We start from the raw sequence: 22,005 nt of genomic DNA, 5'->3' as shown, positions 1-22,005 counted from the left end.
TAGCAGAAGTGGCAAAATTTACTTGTTTGATTAGAGAACCATCAACAGCTACATTTATTTGTGACTGGAAAATCTTTATGGACTTTTTTCTTTAAAAAAAGAGAAGTAACTTGTAATTATGAGTTTAAAGATGGGAAGAGAAAATTATGACATAACTTTAGAGAGAGAGGAAAATATAAATGTATCCGTTAACTACAGTCAAGAAGATCATAAGGTGCTTCGTAATCTTTATTTTCCTTTCCTTTTAATTTGTTTTACTATTTACTATTTTCTTGTTTTTCTTTTCTTGTTTTTACTTTGTTAAAATTTTTCTCAATTAAAATTATATTTTTAAAAAATCATTTTATCACTATGAAAGATGTAGTATTTTTCCAGTTAAGATTAGGAAGTGTTCTTGGAAGTCTGTGTTTCTTAAGGACAAATATTAGTATTTTAATTCCACCAAGCATTAATAGAGCAAGTCTGCTTTCTTCAGGTGTTCAATTTGATCTTGGAGCTTGGCCTTACAAAGGTGTATATTATAAAATTCAATACAACACATTTCATTATAGTTCCACTATCCTCTAATTATTATTTTTCCCCTAACCAAATCTGATAACTCCCCCATTTAATTATTACTCCTTTTAAAGAAGTTAAAGCACTATTTTAATCTTGCAAACATGTAATGATTAATAAATTATGTTGGGAGGAGGTGAGTTCATTACCTCACTAATTTCTGGAGATTTGCACCCAAAAGCTTATTGGAAAACAAAAAAACTTGAGAAAGGATGGTGTAGTTTGATATCCCAGTAGATCTCATCACTTTAATACTGCTTTTTTGTTTTTATTTATTTATTAAATTTATATGTCCTCCCACAAAGTGACTTTTTAAAGCTTTTTTTTAGTCTGATATAGATTAAGATATTGAGGGCTTTTGATGCATTTGGGAATTTAAATTCCCAAAGGGGACTTTCTGTTTTTTCTTTGAAGATGTTTCGCTTCTCATCCAAGAAGCTTCTTCAGAGCTGAAGAGAAATGTCAGGATGAAGTCTTTGGCTAGGAGTTACGTGTGGACAAGGACAGGACATCGAAGAATGGGTGGCTACCTGCACACCGTGCCAGGAGTCCAAACCAGCTCCCCCAGAGGCGCCCGGTAAGGAGTGGGAGCGACCCCAAGCACCATGATCTAGGGTTCACATTGACTTTGCTGGCCCAGTTCATGGCCAGACATTTCTTGTAGTTGTGGATGCCTACTCGAAATGGTTAGAGGTAGTCCTGATGACCTCCACTATGGCAGAAGCGGTGCCCAACGTCTTGGTCTCTGACAACGGCCCCCAATTCATGGCCATGCAATTGGAGATCTTCCTAGCATCACAGGGAATCAGGCATGTCCTGGTCGCGCCATTCCCTCCGGCCTCCAATGGTCAGGCGGAGAGAATGGTGAGATCTGCAAAAGAGGCCCTCTCTAGGATGGGCCCAGGAGATTTGCAAACATGGGTTGACCACTATTTGCTAATTCAGCACATCACACCCAGTGCCACTACAGGGAGAATTCCCTCTAAGCTTCTCATGGGTCGCCAGCTAAGGTCCCACCTAGACCGGTTACACCCCAATTATTCTGCCTCATCGCCCCCAGACTCCACAAGCAAGATTCAGACATTTAATGTAGGGGACTCGGTATACACCCACAACTACGCAAGGGGAACTCTGTGGATTCCTGCCACAGTGATAGGCATCACCGGCCCTCGCTCTTACCTCCTAGAGCTCAAGGACGGTAGGAATTGGAGAAGGCATATTGACCAACTCCGTGGCCGCCTCTCCAACTCCACTCTTAGACAACCAGAGGTAACTCCTGCACGAGTTAGCCAAAGCCCTACCCAAACGGAGCAAACACTCACTCCTTCCACGGCCAGCTCAAGCCTAAGGGTACCGGGAAACTTATCTGGTTATGTTGCAGGCCCGCAGTGAGCTCCAAGCGAACCAGCTCTAGAAGCTCCAGCCGCGGCCTGTGAAAGGTTGCAGGAGCTTCCACCAAGCGGAGCTGCAGAGCAAACAGGTCCGTCCGACCTGGCCAAGAAAACCCTTCCTACTGAACTGTGCAGGTCAGGCAGAGCTACCCAAAAGACCTGCATGACTATGTAACAAGTAGGATTGTTCCATCCAGGAGGGGAGGGGTGTTAAATATTTGTTCTAATTACAGTGATTTCCACCAAGGTCCTTTGTTCCGGCAGGAACAGAGGTTTAATCTCACTGGTCGAAGGATCTGACAGCTCCTATAAAAGGGCTGCTGTCAGACTCAACCTTCGCTGGATTGGTCTCACTTGTTGTACTTAATAAAGAGCTGTTTTTACCGTTAAGCCTGTGTGTGCCTACTCATTACCCAATCTAACAGAGTTGTTTTGGTTTGTGGTGTTTTTATAAGTTAGGGAATATTTAGTAATTCAATTCCTGGAGGGAATATTTCTTGTCAAAACTAACCAAACACAAAGATACTATATGAAAACAAAGAGTTTTACTCATTCAGTTCATTCTTCACAGATTCAGGTAAGGATATATATCAATTTAACTAAACTAAACTAAACAAAAACAAAAAGAAAAATTTAATGACCAATAAATTACACAACAAAAGTTAAGAGAAAGAACTGGGAGAAATATTTGAGACAGTATTATATTTATTTAATTTTTAAAATCAGAGAGAAATGGACTTTGTCTCAGGGAAATATAGCTGAACCTCTACAGTAAGAGTAAACATAAAAGAAGAGTATATCAACATACTTTTATCAGGATTAGAATCTGGGGAGAAAAAAAGGCTATTTTAAATCTGATTTAGCTCTTGTATTGAAATTCCTAATTTTCCCTTTGAAAAAGTGAAAGGTACTGATTATTAATTGAGTCTTTAAATGGTCCTATATCTGCCTTTATCCTTAGAATAGTGTGCATCTATTGCCTAAGTAATATGATATTAAATGAAAAAGAAAAGAATAAAAATAGAATTATGAAAATAGTAGATATATAGTGATGTTGAAAAAATGCCTTTATGGTGAAAAATTAAGCTGAATTATTTGAACCTTTTTGCAAGTAGATGCTATACAGTAGTATTCATGCAGCATTATTTAAAATGTTATGAGCTGTTTTTGGAAATGAATGAGCATTTCTTCAAAAGGAGAATTAGCAATAGGATATTCCATTGGGTTTTTTTAAAGGAAAAATGATTTTTTCCAGCTTCATAAAAAGATATCCTGTAAGGACTTTTTATTTCCAAATATGTTGCAGTGATTCCTTTTTTAAAAAATGGAAAAAATTAAAATCTGCCTAATTTAAACAAAAAGCTTGTATTGGTTGTGTTGATGAATATTGCTTTCCATGGCCTTACATAGATACATAGATTCAACAGTCATTGAACTTTTTTTTAAAAAAAATGTTCTTCAAATATCTTCTAAATAGCATTCTGATTGTTTTATTTCCCTCTATTCCTGGAAGTAGCATTTTAAAACCTTTTGAAGACCTGATCATATTTTAAACATATATAGGTTTCCTGTATTATATCTGATTATCTGGCAAATTTATTGTTACATCTCTTTTAATTTACAGAAGACATTCGACACCATCATTTCACAGGATGTGATTGGAAAAAATATAGGCAGATTACAGGTAAACTCTGTATTGCTATTATTTAAATAGTTTCTTGATTTGAAAAAAAATAGTTGTACAATAATTCTCTAATTTTAAATTTGCTGCTTTTATGATATTAAGCTATGCAAATCTGTTTCAATTTTTGTAAAATGTTTCAGCATTTTTCAAACTAGTTAAGGATGATAAAATTGTTAAATATGCATCACAAGTAAGTAAAACAGTTTAATATAAGTTTAAAAGAGCTTAGCACCCTGAAACTGTCTTTATGTAAGTCAAATGTATTTCAGAATGTGAATATTTAAGGGGAATATAGCTTTAGATTGTAGAAAAAGGAATTATAAACATAATTCTTAACAGTAGAGATGTGTTACAATTTTTCAATAGATTACTTCGAGAAGTAACACTATCTACCAGTCATATTTTTCCTATGTAACTTTTAATGAAATGGATATATTCAATGTCTCTTTTGCAATTTTTTATATATTTCTGTTGGACTGTGTGTACAAAATTCCCAGCAAGTTGAATAAATATTGTTTTGAAACAGATTCATTGAAAATTGGTTATGATGTAATGGTTTTGATTTGCTGTGTTTGATGGCAATACTATTCCATAAAAGCAAATTTTACAGTACAGAAGGTACACAATTTAATTTATATAAAAGATTATTGTATTACAAATTTAGCATTCCCGACTTAATATTACAGATTATTTTGTGCCATATTTATGGGATAAGAAGTAGTTGAGAGTAGACTGCTTTCTTGCACATGAGTAGCTTAGCTGATTATATACTATAGGTTATTTATTCTATTGTGATAATAAAACATGATTACGAGAATTTGAAGTTTATGGATAATTATATTAGGAAAATAAATATAAAATAGAAGGCCATATATATTGTTCATATTGTTTCAATACAAAAAAAAATTAAAACCAAGGCATTTTTAAAAAGATAATGCACTGTTTAAAAATAGTACAATTTTTTTATACTTCAGTTCCTATAAAATATATTCTAAAATATATTAGAAAGTGTAATTAGTGGTCTCCATTACATTATTGAAAAAACAAAAAGAATTCTACCAGCAGCTGAAAATAAAGATTGTCAGGAAATCCTATCTATATACCTTACCAAAATATTCACTCTCCTTTTTAACTTAAAATTTCTAAACTATCTGGACAATGAAATTACTTGTACTTTCATGTTATGTTTCCTCCCTCTTTTATTTACATGTAAAAATCACATGAAGTCTTTGCTCCCATATTTGTGAAATTTTGGAAAAATAGATATGCACAGCTATGTTAAAGCCTTTAATTTTAAACTATTATATTAGTAAGAATAAAATTAACTGAAATACTAATATCAAGATAGCTTAGTGTTTTTTAAAAACTCATACTCATACATGAGAAGTCCATCCATATATTGGGCAGATGTATATCCCAAGAGAGAGAGAGAGATTTTATATATTGAATATGGTATAACAAGATCTCTGATGTTTCTGGCTTATTTACAGTTCTTGTGTTCTGTGGTCCTGTTCATAACTTTAACTCATGTATTAAAATGAAAAAAAAATGTCTATTATTCTGTTTAAAAGTAAAAAACATAAACAAAAAATGTGCTATAGATCTTTAGTTGTTGAAAGGGTTTTTAAAAAATAGAAATACTGAAATCTTTCCTGTTGAAATTGGGTGTTTCTGTGGGAAGTTTTTAGTAAAATTTAACCAAAGAACTACTGCTCAAAAAATATGGTAAATAAATGTACCACTGTTATTTGACTAAAAACTTGCATTGGATTTGGAGGTTATATTACATATTAACAGTGTGATAAAACAAAGAATTTAGATTTTTCGGGGATTACATATTAGTTTGAAAAAAAACCTGCTTTAAAATTGAAGTGTTTTATTTTACTTAGATACGTGGCAGCACTTTGTGAAAGAAAGAAAGAACGAAATAAAGGAAGAAAGGAAGGAAGGAAGGACAGAAAGAATAGAAAACACTATTCTGCTTTGCTTTGCTGGACTAAAATAAATGATAAATAGAAGAAAAAGCTACATTGACAGTAAGTGAATATGTTTCAACTACTTGTACAAAATTAAGTATTGCGTGAGAAATAGATTGATTTGAGATGTTTGAATTTATTTTAGAAAGCATTGACCAATCACGTCTTATGTAACTATAGTATTAGGCAACTAAAAGTCAAGAAAAACTCTAGCCATAGAATAGTGAATATTGCAGCACAAACTATAATAACTGGAATGGCTCTTTTGGGAGGGACAATGATGTTTTATTGATACTCAATAAAAATAAGAAATATATTTTTCAAAAAAAGAAATGCCCTTTATAGTTACAATTGTTTTTTCAAGTATTTTGAGGAAAAGGGTACATAAATGTGGGGAAAATTTTTTTGACAGCTACATCATACGGAAAGTGGTACTTCCCCGGTATCTTACATCTCTTTCATGCCCTTTATAGTTACAATTGTGAAGGCCACTCTATAAAGATGTGCTTCATGACCTATTGTGTTTCTTTTAAAATACTGTTTCAGGTTGCACTTTTTGTTTTTGTTTATAAAACTAATTTGTTGGCTTATCTAATTCAAACGTCTTTGAAAAACAGTAGAAAAGCCTACTAATATTTGGAATATATAATTTTCTGTTGTATAGAGAAATAATGTATTTGATATTTTTTTTCTAAATCCTTATTTTTGCTATATTGAAAGAAAAAATATTGTGAATCTGAGAAAGAAAGTTGACTACTTTAAAAATTGCTAGGAAGATCAGGTTTAATTAAGAACTATAAATTCTTTCTCTTTCTCTAAGGTGCACAGGATTATGTATAGAAAGTTTCTGAGATTTGCACAAAAAATAAGAAAAATACAAATCATTCAGATTAAACTGCTGATGATTGCAGTTGCAGATCTTTCATTATTTGCTAAGATTTATTCCTAATATTATCATTTGTGAGCAATGGTGTATATTCTTTGCTTAAAATTCTCAGGGATTTCTTTGGAAGTCCTGTTCGGGGGAGGGGTGTGAAAGATGCATGCGTGCGTGTTGGATTCCGGCAGATGAATGTTTTTAAGGTATCTTCCCGTGCCAGATGCTGGCACTAAGGGAAAAGGACAAACTACAGTAGATAAAATGGACCGTGGAGTTTGATGACAGAAAGTTAGCTGCGGGTAATAAAGGGTTAACCAGGCCGGTGAGCAGGTGCAATATGGGAGTTGTAGGCTATTAGGATGCTGGGAGATGTCGTAAAATCCTCTCGCTTCCTCTTGCAATGGCTTCCTCCAGACAGGACTCAGAACGTTATTCTCTCTAATAAAAGCTCGTTTTTCACAAATCCCAGGACAGCAAAGTGCGCACAACTAAAGCGATAAAGTTCTTAAGATAGGTCGCAATTAATTAAGTAGCAAAGTGGGTTGGAAGAAAGGGAAGAATTGATTTAGGCGTCTCTCCGTTGCCGATGCAGATGTGATTCTGCCTGTTTTGCTGGCTGGAGGACTTGCTTGTTTGCTTGCTGGCTGGCTTGGTGTCGTTGGCAGAAGCTCTGTATTTTTGTTTCGTTTCCCAGGTTTTCGTCCTTGTGGGTATTTTTTTTTCCGTGTTGGCTTTGCGCGTTATTTATCGGTATATAACTATATCCCGTTAACTGCGTGCCCCTTTTTCCTTTCCAGTCTGCGCTGCTTGGAATTTCGCGATTGGAGCGAATCCGTTGAGTGGGATTATTAATGTCTCTTCTGTATCTTTCCAATGTGGGTTCATTGCGGTGTTTTTGGATGCTGTATTGTGCTAATTTGGATTTACAATATGTTGGTATTCTAAATGGGCGTTCTCTGTACCGTAGCAATCTTTGAAGCCTTAGATTTAGAAAAGGCATTGTAATTTAAGTAACAGAGTTGGAAGGGACCTTGGAGGTCATCTAGTCTAACCCCCTGCTCACGCAGGAAACCTGTACTAGGAATTCGAACCACCCAACTGCAAAGCTCAGTGTCTTAGCCACTGAGTTACCTAGTCAGGTGATGATCGGCCATACAGCATTACACAAGATATGAATGTTGAACCCTTAAAAGTGATTAGTTTCACTTGAGATATGAAGCCCCAGAACCTATAAAAAGTTAGGAAGAAATATTTTCCTTGAGGAGGCTTTTCCCCCTGAAAAACTGGCTCTTTTCTAGGTTGTTCTTATTTTACATCATTTGTGAAATGTTTAAGAGGTAAAGAAAATTAGCTAAGTTTAAAAATGCTCAAAACAAAAATTAAATGTAAAAGTGTAGAGATTCTTAGTCAGTGCAGGAATACCTATTTTCAAATTAAAAATGGTGTTTTAAAAAAGAAACAAGTACTAGAAGCTGTTTATCGGATTAATAGTTTAGATTTAGAAAATAAAGCTGGCTAGACAAATTCATTAAGACGGGTGTCAAACTCAGGGTGTCAAACTCAGGATGTCATGTGATGGATAGGGACTTTCCCCTTCACTAAACCGGCTGTGGCCAGTGCGTGACACATCTGACCCATGGGTGTGACACATCTGGCCCACAGCCCTGCTTAAGAAATACTAGTTGGAGCTTACAAAAGCCCTCCTGATAACATCTGTATAAAGTAGGAAAATGGCTTTGTATCAGAAGAATTAAAACTGTAATGCATCTGTTTCAATTTCCCTGCAAATTTCCAATTTTTTGAAAAATAAAGATTTCCAGAAATTCAAGTCCTTTATTTCACATGAAGCTCCATTCAAACAAAGCATCAAAGTGTGATTCATGGATGCCTAGGGTGCCTCCTCAAGCCCTCTTAGTCCTCTGCAAGATCAAAATTATTTTCTAGGTTCTTGAAAAATAGTACAATATTAAAATTCCATCAAATAATTATGAAAAGCAGTATGGTGGCAAATATGTCAATTTTAATTTTCCACATGGTAAATATCAGTAACTATAACCCATACAAACAAAAGCTTCTTTGGTTTTGTCCGTAATTTTTAAAGCGGGGAGGTGTCGTGAGAGACAAATGTTTAAGATATTATTCTAATTTACTGACATCCCTTGTGATGCAAGTAGCTGTCTAAATAAAAGGAGTCTCCATCTTTTATATTTCCAGTTTTTCCAGTCAGGCCAGTATATCAAATTAGTGGATGTAAAAGAAAAGAAAGCAGAATCTGAAGTGCAAATAGTCCATTCTGCTGAGAGGCACTTAAAATTACATATAGCACAATAGCACTAAATTAAGACTTAACTTGAATTCAGGGCATATTTACTGACCTGGTACATTTTATTAAGACATGATGGTCTAGCGAAGGATATAAGAAGCATTAGCTAGAACAATTATAAAAGCTAAAAGGCCAAAATATTCAGATAAAAAGCAACTTCACTGGCCTCCCAAAGAAGAAACCTAAATACTTTGGCAATGATCATGTTCTTAATATAGGGCCTAAAAATGCTTTCCGTAACTTTTAAGAAGAAAAAAATAGGATAAAGCTATTTTAATCAGAACACGATAAAATAAAGTGGCACCAGATGAGTTTCTTTTGGAAAGATATGCACATTTAAAAACCTTCCCTAAAAAAAAATATTCTATGAGGTTGTTGCCACGTGTCTCCCTTCTGCTGGCAGACATCTATGTTCGCTTAAATTTATAACAGCAGGCAAACCTCCGACTACTAAATGCCAAGTCATAAGTAAGATAGTCCTCGATTTACAACAGATCATTTAGTGTCCATTCGAAGTTACAGCAACACTGAAAAAAGTAACTTATGACCATTTCACACTTACGATTGTTGCAGCATCCTCGTGATCATGTGATTTACATTTGGATGCTCAAAAACATTCTTATTTATGACAGTTGCAGTTTCCTAGGGTCATGTGATCCCCTTTTGCAACCTTCTGACAAGCAAAGTGAATGGGGAAGTCAGATTCAGTTAATAACCGGGTTACTAACTTAACAAGTGCACTGGCTCACTTAACAACTGTGGCAAGACGAGTTGTAAAATGGGGCAAAACTCACTTAACAGATTTCTCACTTAGCAAAATAAATGTTGGGCTCAATTGTAGTCTTAGGTTGAGGACTACCTGTAGATTCATACCTGTGTTTCCGGTATCCCTACAATAGGTAAATACCATGCATAGTTTGCAGTTACAAAAAAAGAATCAAGTTATCATTTTTTACAAGAGACAATAATTATTGTCCTGATATAAGTGCCAATTCGAGAAATCGCTTAGCTTTATTTCTAACAAGAAAAGAAAGGTCAACGCAAGCACAATTCACTCAGGTTGCGAGTCTGCTATTACTTTCTATCAGCATGTTATTAGTTGCGAAGTTGTGTCCAACCCATTGCAACCCCATGGACAAAGTTCCTCCAGGCCTTCCTATCCTCTACCATCCTCTGGAATCCATTTAAGCTCATGGCTACTGCTTCAGTGACTCCATCCAGCTACCTCATTCTCTTCTGTCCCTTTCTTCTTTTGCCCTCAATCTTTCCCAGCAGTAGGCTATTTTTACTATACCAGCATAAATCCATCCTAAACTCACATCAGCATGGATATTTCACCTGTTCTACAAAGATGCCCAACACCAGTTGCAGGCATTAAAGCTGTTGCTTTACTTCCTAAGGAAGTCTATTTGTTGAGTGAAATCATATGCACTCATTGCAGAATAAAATATCTTCTCATTTGTCTACATCGCAGCTGTCCTCTTTATCCTTTTCCATTCCTTTAGTTGACAGACTTGAAAGTCATAAAACCATATAGTATCTCAGGATTAAATCTTGTTTCCTGGCACTAGTTAATTCATTGATGCTTTCAAGTGATAACACATCTTTCTGAGGTGATGAGCAGCTTTACATATTCCTGATGAAAGAGAGATAAAGTTGAGTGTCATCATCATACACTCTAAATCAGTGGTTCCCACCGTGGGAGCAATTAGAAAATGAGCTATTAACTGAATTTTTGAAATTGTTCTTATATATTTGTGATGAAACAGCTGTGTTTCATTTATCTATTGTTGTCTTTGTTAAAGTGCATTTCTTAGGGCCTGGTTTGAAAGGAATATCCCAGCTTGGCGGGGGGGGGGGGGGGGGAGGAAGGAGCAACTGCCAGCCAATCAGATGTGTTCCCACTAAAGATCATGGGACTGGCAGAGTCTCTCTCTCTCTCTCTCTTTTCTGTGGGCTTTGCTGCTGGGTTAGGGTTAGGTAAATTGTTAGATTTACAGTTACTTTTAATCTGTGTTTTCCCAGGCCGTGTTTTACAAGACTTTTTGTCTCATAGCAATCTGGGGCTGGGCCACACCTACATAGGCCTTGCCAGGCCTGTGTGATTCACCTCCACCTACTGAACTACCAAAGCATTTCCCCACTAAGCTGCAGGTTCAAACTGAGTAGGTGAGGGGGGGTGATCATAGGTTACAATCCCCCTTTCGTTCATGACAATTTTATTATTCATAAAATTAAGCTAAAAATGTTTTTTAACTTTCTCTCTTTCTGTGCCATCTTCTTTTAATACGTAGTTCTTTTAATAATTTGCATCATTTTATAAGTTTTTCTCACATTTATTTCTTTTAGTCACAAACCCTACATGGGTAGTGCAGCCAGTGCTGGTGGATCTATCAGATGTTTCAATTCAGTACCAAGAAGAACTCTCGGAAATGCAAAATGATGAGTCACTTAAAACTTTATTCAATATAAAAGGAGTGATGGCATGGCTTTGTGATGAGACACAAACTAAATTCTCAAATTCAACCTACTTTGCAGGAAAACTGCTGTTACTGTTGCCATCTTCATATTTAGTTAAATGTGGCTTTCATTTAGTGCTGTAAATGATTTGCTACTGAACAAAAGAAATCGACTGGATATCACTGAATGAAGAGACTTGAGAACGAAGCTGACTAAACTGGATCCTAATGTAAAATCTCTCTGCAGCAGGCATCAAGACAAGGATCTCACTAACTTAAGTAGACTAAAGCTGCAATCTTACAACATTTTCACAGGAATAAGCCCCATTGAAGACAATGGTACTTACTTCTGAGTAGACATGTATAAGATTGTGTTGTAAATATGATCTCAAGGTGAGCTCAAATTGCATTTTGAATTTCTTAGGTAACTTTATTTTAATATGCATAATAATATGATCAAAGTATTACAGAAAAACATTTCATTAAAATTATTTTATATTTATACATTTCAGATCTCTATTATATGTTTTGAAACTTTATTTGCTGTTTGTCCATATCCCTTCATACCAGTGGTGAGTTTCAAATTTTTTTCCTACTGGTTTGGAGGGCGTGGCTAGGTGGGGAGGCATGTGACTGAGTGGGCGTGGCTCACTTGACATCCCTCACTCAGTCACGTGACCCCACCACTACCAAGCCACGCCCACCAAAATGGTAGTGAAAATTTTTGCAAGCAGGAGGGGTGGCAGGCCTGGGCTCTTTGCTGTCTCGTGGCCCGAAACATCGCAACCTCCCCGCCCAGCCAAGCACGGCTCACCTGCGCCGGGGGGCACTTGGTGTCCCTGGCAATGGGCAGGCAGTTCCAGCGGCACCTCCTCCAGCCGGGTGTGTGCCTTCTTGCCGAGGCCTCAGGGCTCCCGAAGCAGCCCAAGTGCGGAGGGTGCTTGGCAGGTCTGGCTGCGCCTGGGCTGGAGGGGGCAGTCAGTTATAGTGGCGCCTCTTCCAGCCCAGACGTGTGCCTTCGAGCCAAGGCCTCAAGCCTCCTGACACAAGTGAGCCATGCTTGGCTGGGCAGGGGGATTGCGAGGCTTCGGGCCAGGAGCGGGTGAACACGGCCACCCCACTGAAAGGAATGCTTGTCTCCGTTGAATTTATTGCCTCCAAAGGCCAGACCGGGGATGCCAGGTGGGACCGCTTGAATGGCCATTTTCTTCCCTCCAATTGGCTTCCTGCAGCCGTCTCCTGGCATGCAAGTGGCACCCCACCTGGTTCGCTTCTCAGCCCCCATCGATCCTCTAGGTAAGTGGGCAACCCCCAGGGTAATGGCAGCACCAGCTGGCTGGACCCGAAGAGTGTTTTGTTTTCACATTGTTGTTGAGCTCCTGGAGAGCCATGCTCATGTTGGCGATCCAGAGGGCAGGCATAACCAGCCGCTGTCTCCTAGCTCAGGCTAGGTTGGTGCTTGGGGAGGGCAAGGTTAGTGCGCTCCCTGCGGTGCCTCTACCAGCTCAGGGCAGCGGACTCAGCTGCAGCCCAGATGAGCCAAGGCTGCAGGGACCTCCCTGCATGTTGCATTCTCCTCCCAGCCTTTGCCCATGCCTCCACGCCATTTTCAGGTGCCCAGCTTGCCGGGCTGCCTCCATGCCCATTGCAGCTGCAATGGTGGTGGCTTTGGGAGACGCTGGCTGTGCAGAAGTGTGGGCGAAGGCTGGCCCCCCTCTGCAGCATGCGGGAGGCTCCCTGCACTTCCTCAGCTCGTCTGGGTTGCAACTGAGCCCGCTGTCCTGAGCCGGTGGACAGAGGCACCACAGGACACGGCTGGGAGCATGCTAACATTGCCCTCTCCACTGCCACTGCCCTATCCTGCTGCTGCCCTTTCCTCCCGACGCCACCCTCTCCAGCATGCAAAGCTTACCAGGCTGCAACGGCGATGGCTTCGGGAGACACTGGCCGGTGGGGAGGGGTGGGGGCTAGACTAGTGCGAATGCTGCTTATCTCTGTGTAGGCAGGAGGAGGCAGTTATGTGGATGCACGTGGCAAAGGTGAGGCAGGGCAAGCGTCTGAGCAGACCAGTTCAGGGGCATGCCAGGCAGCCATCACTACCGGTTTGGCAACCTACGCCCAATTATCACTACTGGCTCTCCTGAACCGGGAGCAACCCACCCTTGCTTCATAATATTATTTTTTTAAGTTCCTCAGTACTTCTACTATTTTTTGTTCTTTTATTTTTCTCTTTCATGGATGCCATGTTCTTTGGAACCTTGTTTAAGCCAAGTTAATGGCCTTTTAGGCTTCCTCCACATGAGTTGTGAATTCTTGAATTCTTCTGAATTCTTGAACATGAAGTCTTAATAGTAAGAATTATATGTCATGGGGTGGGGGCATCAGGATTTTAGAGATGTTTAGGTGGAGCATGGGCAAAAAAAGGTTGCGAACCACGGCTCTAAATCCTTTGCGAATCAATATCATCCGCCCCGAGTCCCTTTTGGGAGAGGGGGCGGTCTAGAAGTGCTAATTAAATTAAATTAAATCTAGTTACTGAAAGAAGGGAGGAGTCAGATAAATTCTTGTAGGAACATACAGTGCAATATCCAAAGGCGTATGTTGATACTTAATGAAACTGGTTCCTCATATATGGATTATATACTGTAATGATCTCTAAGCTCTTAAATCACAGATAATTTTCCAGTGAATATTTTGCTCAAGACATCGTGGAGTATTGGCACATTTTCTTTTGTGCAAGATATACACTTCAAATAACCCTGAATTATGTTCACTTATTACATGGATATATTTTTTTATAATCAGCTGTTTCCAAGAAATAATCTCCAGAGTTGGTGAAATGTGCTAGATTATCATCAATAAGGACAGGCCAAATGTTTTAGCTTCAAAAATGGTTGCTCAAAGTCTTCTAAAACAGTGGTTCCCAAAGTGGGTGGTACCGCCCCCTGGGGGGGATGACTTAGGGGGGCGCTAAGAGACAAGGGGGCAGCAGGGGGCACTAAGAGGCAAGGGGACGGCAGGAGGACACTAACTGGACAACCTGAAGGGGACATTCTCCCAACAGCGTCTCAGGCACCTTTCTCTCGCCGTGCAAGGAAGCGAAGCCAAATTTGTTTATTTAACCTCCTGCTCCAGCCTCCCCCACCCTACTACATTAAGATCCCATTTCTTCTGGAAGCACGCAGGCCATGTGAGCAAGCAGGCACTCATGGCCCCTCAATGATCTGAGGGGAGCCGGGAGGTGCCCAACTGCGCCCAGCCGTCCTCACTCCCTCGCGGCTAAGAGTGGGAGTGCCTGAGATGCCGCTGGAAGAATGTCCCCTTCGGGTTGCTGGGGCAGCAAATTTCAAGGGAAAATGCAGCTGCTGGAATCGGTGTGCCTGCAACTTAATGCTCTCCAAGAAGCCTGCATTACCGGGAGTAGCAGAAGAGCAGCAACAGGCGCCACTGCCACCCCTGGTGTCCAGCAGCCTCCTCAGGAGCCTCGAGTTACGGCTGCTTGCATGTCTCTCCCGAGCTTCTCTCAGGAGGTGAAATGGCAGGTACCCCATTAGCAGAGCCTCCGGGTGAAAGGGAGAGGCTGGCCATCGCCTGAAGCCAGCTCTCGAGGAAGGAGGCAGAGATGAGGTCCGGGGCTCGCTTCCCTTCATCCTTCCTCCAAGAGCTGCAGGTGGCAGGGAAAACGAGGCTTCTTTGCCAGCTGGGAAGCTGGCAAAACAGAAATTTTCACCAACTGGAAGGTATGTGGGGGTGAGAGAGACAGTGGGGGTGAGAGAGAGAGAGAGAGAGTAAAAGAAAATAAAAGGAAGGAAGAGGGAGAGAGATAGAAAAAAGAGAGACAAAGAGAAAGAAAGAAAGAAAGAAAGAAAGAAAGAAAGAAAGAAAGAAGGAAAGAGAAAGAAGGAAAGAGAAAGTAAGTGTGGAAGGCAGAGACAAGAAAGAAAGAAGGAACAAAGGAAGTAAGGAAGGAAGAGAAAGGAAGAAAAGAAAGAGAGAGACACAAGAAAGAAAGAATGGACGGAAGGAAGAAAAAGAAAGAAAGAAAGAAAGAAAGAAAGAAAGAAAGAAAGAAAGAAAGAAGAAGAGAGACAAAGCTTCCGGTTCCGGCGGCTGACGGCGACGGGCAAGTGTTTGCTCGCTCCGGCTCCCCGGTGATCTTCCCCACTCCTTGGGGGGCGCAGAGGCATCCTGCCGGAGGGGCGGCACCGTGGGGGATCCCTGGATCGGCGGCAACCGGCAGGAGGTCCCCCGCCTCGCCCAAGGCACCGGGGAGCAGATCGGAGGACGCGTGGGCGTCTTCGCTGAGAGGCTGTGCGGAGAATGAGCAAGCAGAAGGAAGCAACTGCGGTGCGGTGAGGCGCAGACCCCCCTCCACTCCCTTTACTGATTTGAAGAATTTGCCAGCAGTTTAAAACTTTTTCTTTCGGCTGACTTGAGGGGCGCGGCTGGAGGGAGGGGGATTCCCCCCCCCTCGGACAGGCGGCTTGGAACAATTTTGCTCTCAGCCCCAGGGGAAGGAGGAGGGGGGAGAGCCAACCAACGATGCCACTCCCCTTCTTAAAGTGATTTTCTTTGAACTTAACCTCATAATATACTGATGATCTGAAAACTTTGGGAACTTTGAACTTTGAAAACTTTGTTATGCCTCTAAACCCGAAGCTGGCAGGGCAAGATGGCACACTTCCGTTGTCTTCATGAACTGTGAAACCTGACTCCACCTTTAAAAATTCAGGCTTCCGGTCTTTGCTACTCAGATAAATATCTTGTGGATTGCTACTCTTTGAACTCCCTGGAGTGAAAAACTTAGCTCTACTGCCAGGGTGATTAGAGAAACTCTCTTCTGCCTGGACCTTCTGCCTCCTGGACTCTTCTGGCTGCTCTGCCGCTCTGACTGTCCATTCTCTACACTGACTGAACTCTTTATTCTATAAACAATGCCTCCTAAAAGACCACCTCCTGGAAAGCCTGGCTTTGCTACCTCTGCTCCGACATCAGCAACTTCCAGCTCTGCTACACAATCAAAGATAACAGACCTGATGCAACCTAAAAGTACAGAGATGGACCTCCAACAAATGCTTCAGCAACTTTTACAGGGACAAGAGGAAATCAAGAAACAACTAAAGGAGATGAAAGAAGAAATTAAAGAGAATCAGGCCCAAATTTATAAGAACTCACAGAGATTGGACCTTCTGGAGGGTGGGGCGGCTGAGATGAGGGAGGGGGTGGAGGGGGTGCAGAAAGGAAACAAAGAATTTGATGCCCAACAAATGAAAACAGAGTTTGAGAGAATGTCCTTTTATCTTAGATTTCAAAATGTGATGGAAGCAGATGATGAAAACATAATGGACATCATGACAAATATCTTGGCTGAATACATTCATAAAGAAAAACAACAGATGGGATGGGAGATAGATCTGGTTTATAGAGTGAACTCAGCCTATGCTAGAACACACAACGTACCCAGGGAGGTACATATTAAATTCCTCAGAAAAAGCACAAGAGATGAAATTCTGGGTGCACAAAGGGGGCAAGCCTTGACATACCAAGATAGGGAAATAACCATTCTGAAGCAGATCCCCAAGAAAGTGAGGGAAAAAAGAAAAAATTATTCGCAATTAGCGAATAAATTATACCAGAAGGGGGTGTGGTTCAGATGGCTGATGCCTGAAGGTATGTTAATATTCTGGGAGGAGACAAGAATTAGAATCAATACACCCATAGAGGCACAGACCTTTATGGAAAAAAACAAAACACACCTAGAAAAAACAGAAGATCCTACAACAGATATGCAGGACACGGGAGGGGCCGGAGCTCTGTCGGCGGGGGGAGATGGGGCAATACCAAAAAAGCTCAGATCACAAAAATGAATAAGAAAATCTCTTTGACATAAACTGATCGAAAGTACCAATGGAATTAACATGCGGACTATATACTACTATGTATTAATGACTTTTACTTATATGTATACTATGAGTATGGAGGGAGGGGGCGCCTACCACACTTTGCAACTGCCAAAATTTGTATACCTTTTCCACTACCTTTTCCCTTGTAAATTTTTTAAAAAACCAATAAAACTTTGTTTAAAAAAAAAGAGAGAGACAAAGAGAAAGAGAGAAAGAAAGAAAGAGAAAGAAGGAAAGAAAATAAAAGGAAGGAAGAGGGAGAGAGATAGAAAAAAGAGAGACAAAGAGAAAGAAAGAAAGAAAGAAAGAAAGAAAGAGAAAGAAGGAAAGAGAAAGTAAGTGTGGGAGACAGAGACAAGAAAGAAAGAAGGAACAAAGGAAGGAAGGAAGGAAGAGAAAGGAAGAGAGAGACACAAGAAAGAAAGAATGGACGGAAGGAAGAAAAAGAAAAAGAAAGAAAGAAAGAAAGAAAGAAAGAAAAAGAAAGAAAAAGAAAGAGAACTTATTTAGAACTTACTTATAAAGATTTTTTAAAAAAATATCAAATAAATTATTTCTCTATACAACAGGGAATTATATATTCCAAATATTAGTAGGCTTTTCTACTGTTTTTCATATACTTTTGAATTAGATAAGTCAACAAATTAGTTTTATAAACAACAACAATAAAAAGTGCAACCTGAAACAGTATATATTTTAAAAGAAACAAAATAGGTCATGAAGCACATGTTTTAGAGTGGCCTTAACAATTGTAACTATAAAGGGCATTTATTGTTTTGAAAAATGTACAGTATTTCTTATTTTTATTGAGCATCAATAAAATATCATTGCTCCTCCCAAAAAAGCCATTTACTTAGTAAACTTAGCACATCTGCACATTTACGAAAATTCCATTGCTCAGGTACAAAAGGCCACATTGTTGGGATCCAAACATATACTATACCAATACATTATGACATACAGTTCTTGGGAAGAACTTGCTAGGAATGAAGGCCAATACCAGCTAAAAAACTGTCAGCTGTGATTTTATATTTCTGTGTAGGTAATGCGCTGATACCTTTAATAATATCAAACATCAACATCTGCCTATCTCAGGTCCTTGGGACGGAGTAAATAGGTAGATCAAAATGCCAAATCCAGTCTAAACATTCAGCTGACTGCAAAACAAACCACAATAACTATATTAATAAAGTATTTTTAGGGGATTACCGTATTTTTTGGAGTGTAAGATGGACCTTTTTCCCTCAAAAGAGGCTGAAAATCTGGGTGCGTCTTATACACTGAATACAGCAGTTTTTGCCTCCCGAAACCCCGCCCCTTCACCAAAATGGCCATTCATAGCTTTTAGAAGGCTTTCAGAGAGCTCCTGGGGGCTGGGGAAATTAGCAAAAACCGGGCTGTTCTTTGCTCAATTTTGCCCCCCACCCAGCCCCAAGGAGCATTCTATAAGCCTCCTAAAGGCTTTGACAAAAATGGGCCATTTTTTGCTCATTTTTGGCCCCTCCCAGCCCCCCAGGAGCACTCTATAAGCCTCCTAAAACCTATTCATGCCCTTTTGAAAAAAAAAGGGGGGGGTGTTTTCACGAAAAACGGCCGTTTTTGGGAGGTTTGCAGAATGCAAAAACTTTTTTTTTAATTTGCCTCTTCAAAACTTTGGTGTGTCTTATACTCTGGTGTGTCTTATACTCCAAAAAATACAGTATGTTGTTTTATTTTTGTTGCGTATTACCATGAATCATTTAGGACAGGGGTCTAAGTCGCCAAGCTGCAGACTGGTACCAGTCTGTGGTCTATTAGGACCAGTTCGTGAAAATGGTAGGTGAGCGAGCAAAGCTTCATGTACATTTTTGCAGGATCTAGGTTGCTCACGAAACCCCACCCCAGTCCATGGAAGAATTGTCTCCCATAAAACCTAGTGCCAGAAAGGTTGGATCACTGGGTTAGGAAGTGTGATTGTTAAAGATACATATTCATTTCAGATTTCATTTGAATCAGGGTTAGACTTTAATACTGCCACTTCAACATCTTCCTCTTCACAATTAATCTGGTGGAATGCGTACTTTCTTTGAAAAAGACTGAATAAATGAATAACATTTCTTTTCTTTATTAAATTTATTGGTACGTATCAGCTGCTGTCTATTTTGAAGATGCACAAATAAGCCTTTTTTTTGTTATCCATCCTTTGCTAGCTAAGTTTATTCTCTACAGTTCTGTATGTTATCTATATGTTATTTTAGTGGCTTAATTTTCTTTAACTTATATGTGTCCTTTTATTATTTCCAGATGCACAGAGTATTGGGAAAAATTATGCAAACAGGTTTGGGCCTCTGCTTGTATGTTCTTCGAACACAGCAAAACAGGACCAGCTTTGGTAGAAAAGATCAAGGAAAGAAGCTATAAGCTAGAACCGAGTTTGAAAAATGAGCCAGATATCGCTGAGGGAGAATAAAAATATCCTCCAATATATCAATTTGGGAGAGGACATTGGAAAAGGATTGAGAGTACTTGAGACTACACGGACACAGAATCATCTTAAGGCAGAAGAAAGAGTTTTAAAACGCCAAAGAATTAGCCTCTGCAATCTTTCTAGGAGACAAAGGGTATTAAATAACAGGTATCACAGATAGTGCACAGTACACCCTAAAAGTAAAAGATCTGTTGAATGTCAAGGAAAGCTATGACCTCATAAAATTACAATCTCATAAATGTAGTTCAGAAATTGGGCAATCAATTCAAGATAATCTTCAGCAATGTAACCCGAACAAGTAAATAACAAAAGAAGAAATTGCATTTGAAAAGCTAAGACTTCCTGACTTCTATATATGCCTTAAAATATACAAATCTGACATCATTGAATCCCTGTAAGAACCTAACATACAATTTTGTCAACAATTTCAGACATACCAAAGATGGGACCAAATATTCATTAATCGACCTTTACGGTGCTTCATGAAAAATGAAGAGTTAATAACTGAAGAAGATGAAATCATTTGATGCCATTGTGGGCTTCACATCCAGTGATTCAAAACAGGTGAAGGAATTTATTGCACCACTCCGATATAGCCCACCAATCCCTAAAAAGCAATACAAATATTGAAATTCCAAGATTTATTGAACTTATAGACCTGGGCCTTATCACATGCTTGCAGTTTGACATGTGAGTATACAAACATTGTGAACCATCAGTGGAATCAATCATCTCCAGATTCTTAGTAGTAATAGTGATACAATGTCTAGGAAGTAGCAATATTCTTATGCATATCACCCAAAACATGGATTTTTTATGTGGATATTTTTGTCATAATCAAGAAAGAACAATTAAACAATACACACAAGACAATCCATTAACATCTTTGATGGAAACAAATTCACAACAGTAAAACAGAACAGTAACAAACTACCCTCCCTGGATGTTACCATCACCAAAGAAAACAATGGCAAATTTCCAATTCAGGTGCATCATAAAACAATACATGCTAATCAAGTATTCAACTACTACAACAACAATCAAACAGCACACGATAAGAATCATATTCGGACAAGCAAAATTGCTAACATTAGCTACCCAGGACTACAAAAAATATATAAAGATTATCTAACCTCCCAATGCAGTGGAGATCCTCACAATCAGCTATTAGCCCTACAAGATAGATCAAACCATAGTCACTTTCATAGGATGTCTACAGTTTTTATTGAGATTGGCTATAGTAACAGAAACTTACAAGTCTGATATACTGATATAGTATATGATATAGTCTATGATATAGTATAAACTATATACTGCTATGATCCCCACTCAACTCATTTCCCTTTTCATATTCTATCCCTCTTTAAAAATTGCCAATTTGAGAGTGCCTAAAATCTAATGTAAGAGAGTCCTCAGTGAATCCAAAATACAAACAAACCTTTCCAAAGAAAATCATTTTTGAGATGGATGGACAAAGTTCTAGTTTTCCTCGGTTTTATTCTCTATTTTCCTATTACCAGTTTGTGATTTCTACAACAATCCATATGTATATTATGTGTAGTTCGTCCAATACACTTACTTGTCTGTATCTGATTTACACATTTATTATACCCCTGTTGATTTGAAAAATAAATTGCAGAATTTGAAAAGTTTTAATTTTGTTGCCTGACTGATTCTAGTTGGCATAAATAAAAATAGATAAAGGTGAACAAATTTTCCTTTCATTCTTATGGAGATTAATAGTGCTTATTTTGTAATAGACAATTGTTATCATTTATATAATTAAGATAAAACAATTATTGCATTAGGAATGGCTTTCATAAAACATGTACAAATCACAAGCATGTGCAAACAATTATCTCTGGGGCCTAATTGCAGTGTGGGTGTTTTTCCTGTTCCTTCTAAAATTTCACAATCTGAATGTTCCTGGTTATATTCTGTTTACGTAAATACTGTGTGAAATCCAAAGATATACACTTAGTAAGTTAATTCCAACAAGATCAATTCATTCCAGCTCTAAACTTATTCCCAATGATTTATGAAATATTCACATGATTCAATTGAATAGGAGTTAACTATGATGTCACAATACTTTATCTAAAATGGTTCTTTGCAGTATTCAGGTTTTCTGACTATATATCGACAATAATGGCTCTGCCAAGAAGAGATAAACAGATTGAAAAAGCTGCTTAAGATCATCTCTTTTATAATAGATATGTGAGCCCCTCTAGTAGTTCAGACTAAGACATCAATTTAGGAAGGCTAAGCTACTTCGTCGAAATTAGCTATAAACAGAATCTTGCAAGTAAGATTATGTTGCACCTCCTTTTACTACTTACAGGTTCTTAACTTACGACTGGTTGCTTA

General features: G+C 38.9%; 1 long non-coding RNA gene across 1 annotated transcript; it reads left to right on the top strand.

The window, feature by feature from the left end:
- Window positions 1-6,912: 6,912 nt before the first annotated feature.
- On the top strand, window positions 6,913-21,543 carry LOC309384514. Its single transcript, XR_014174072.1, has 3 exons — window positions 6,913-7,192; window positions 7,284-7,320; window positions 19,455-21,543. It is a non-coding gene; the product is annotated as an uncharacterized lncRNA (long non-coding RNA).
- Window positions 21,544-22,005: the final 462 nt, after the last annotated feature.

Source organism: Natrix helvetica, assembly GCF_964273705.1.
Source record: "Natrix helvetica genome assembly, chromosome: 1".
Classification (NCBI taxonomy): domain Eukaryota; kingdom Metazoa; phylum Chordata; class Lepidosauria; order Squamata; family Natricidae; genus Natrix; species Natrix helvetica.
Note: the sequence above shows the minus strand (reverse complement) of the source record. Positions and strands in the feature narration are given on the sequence as shown.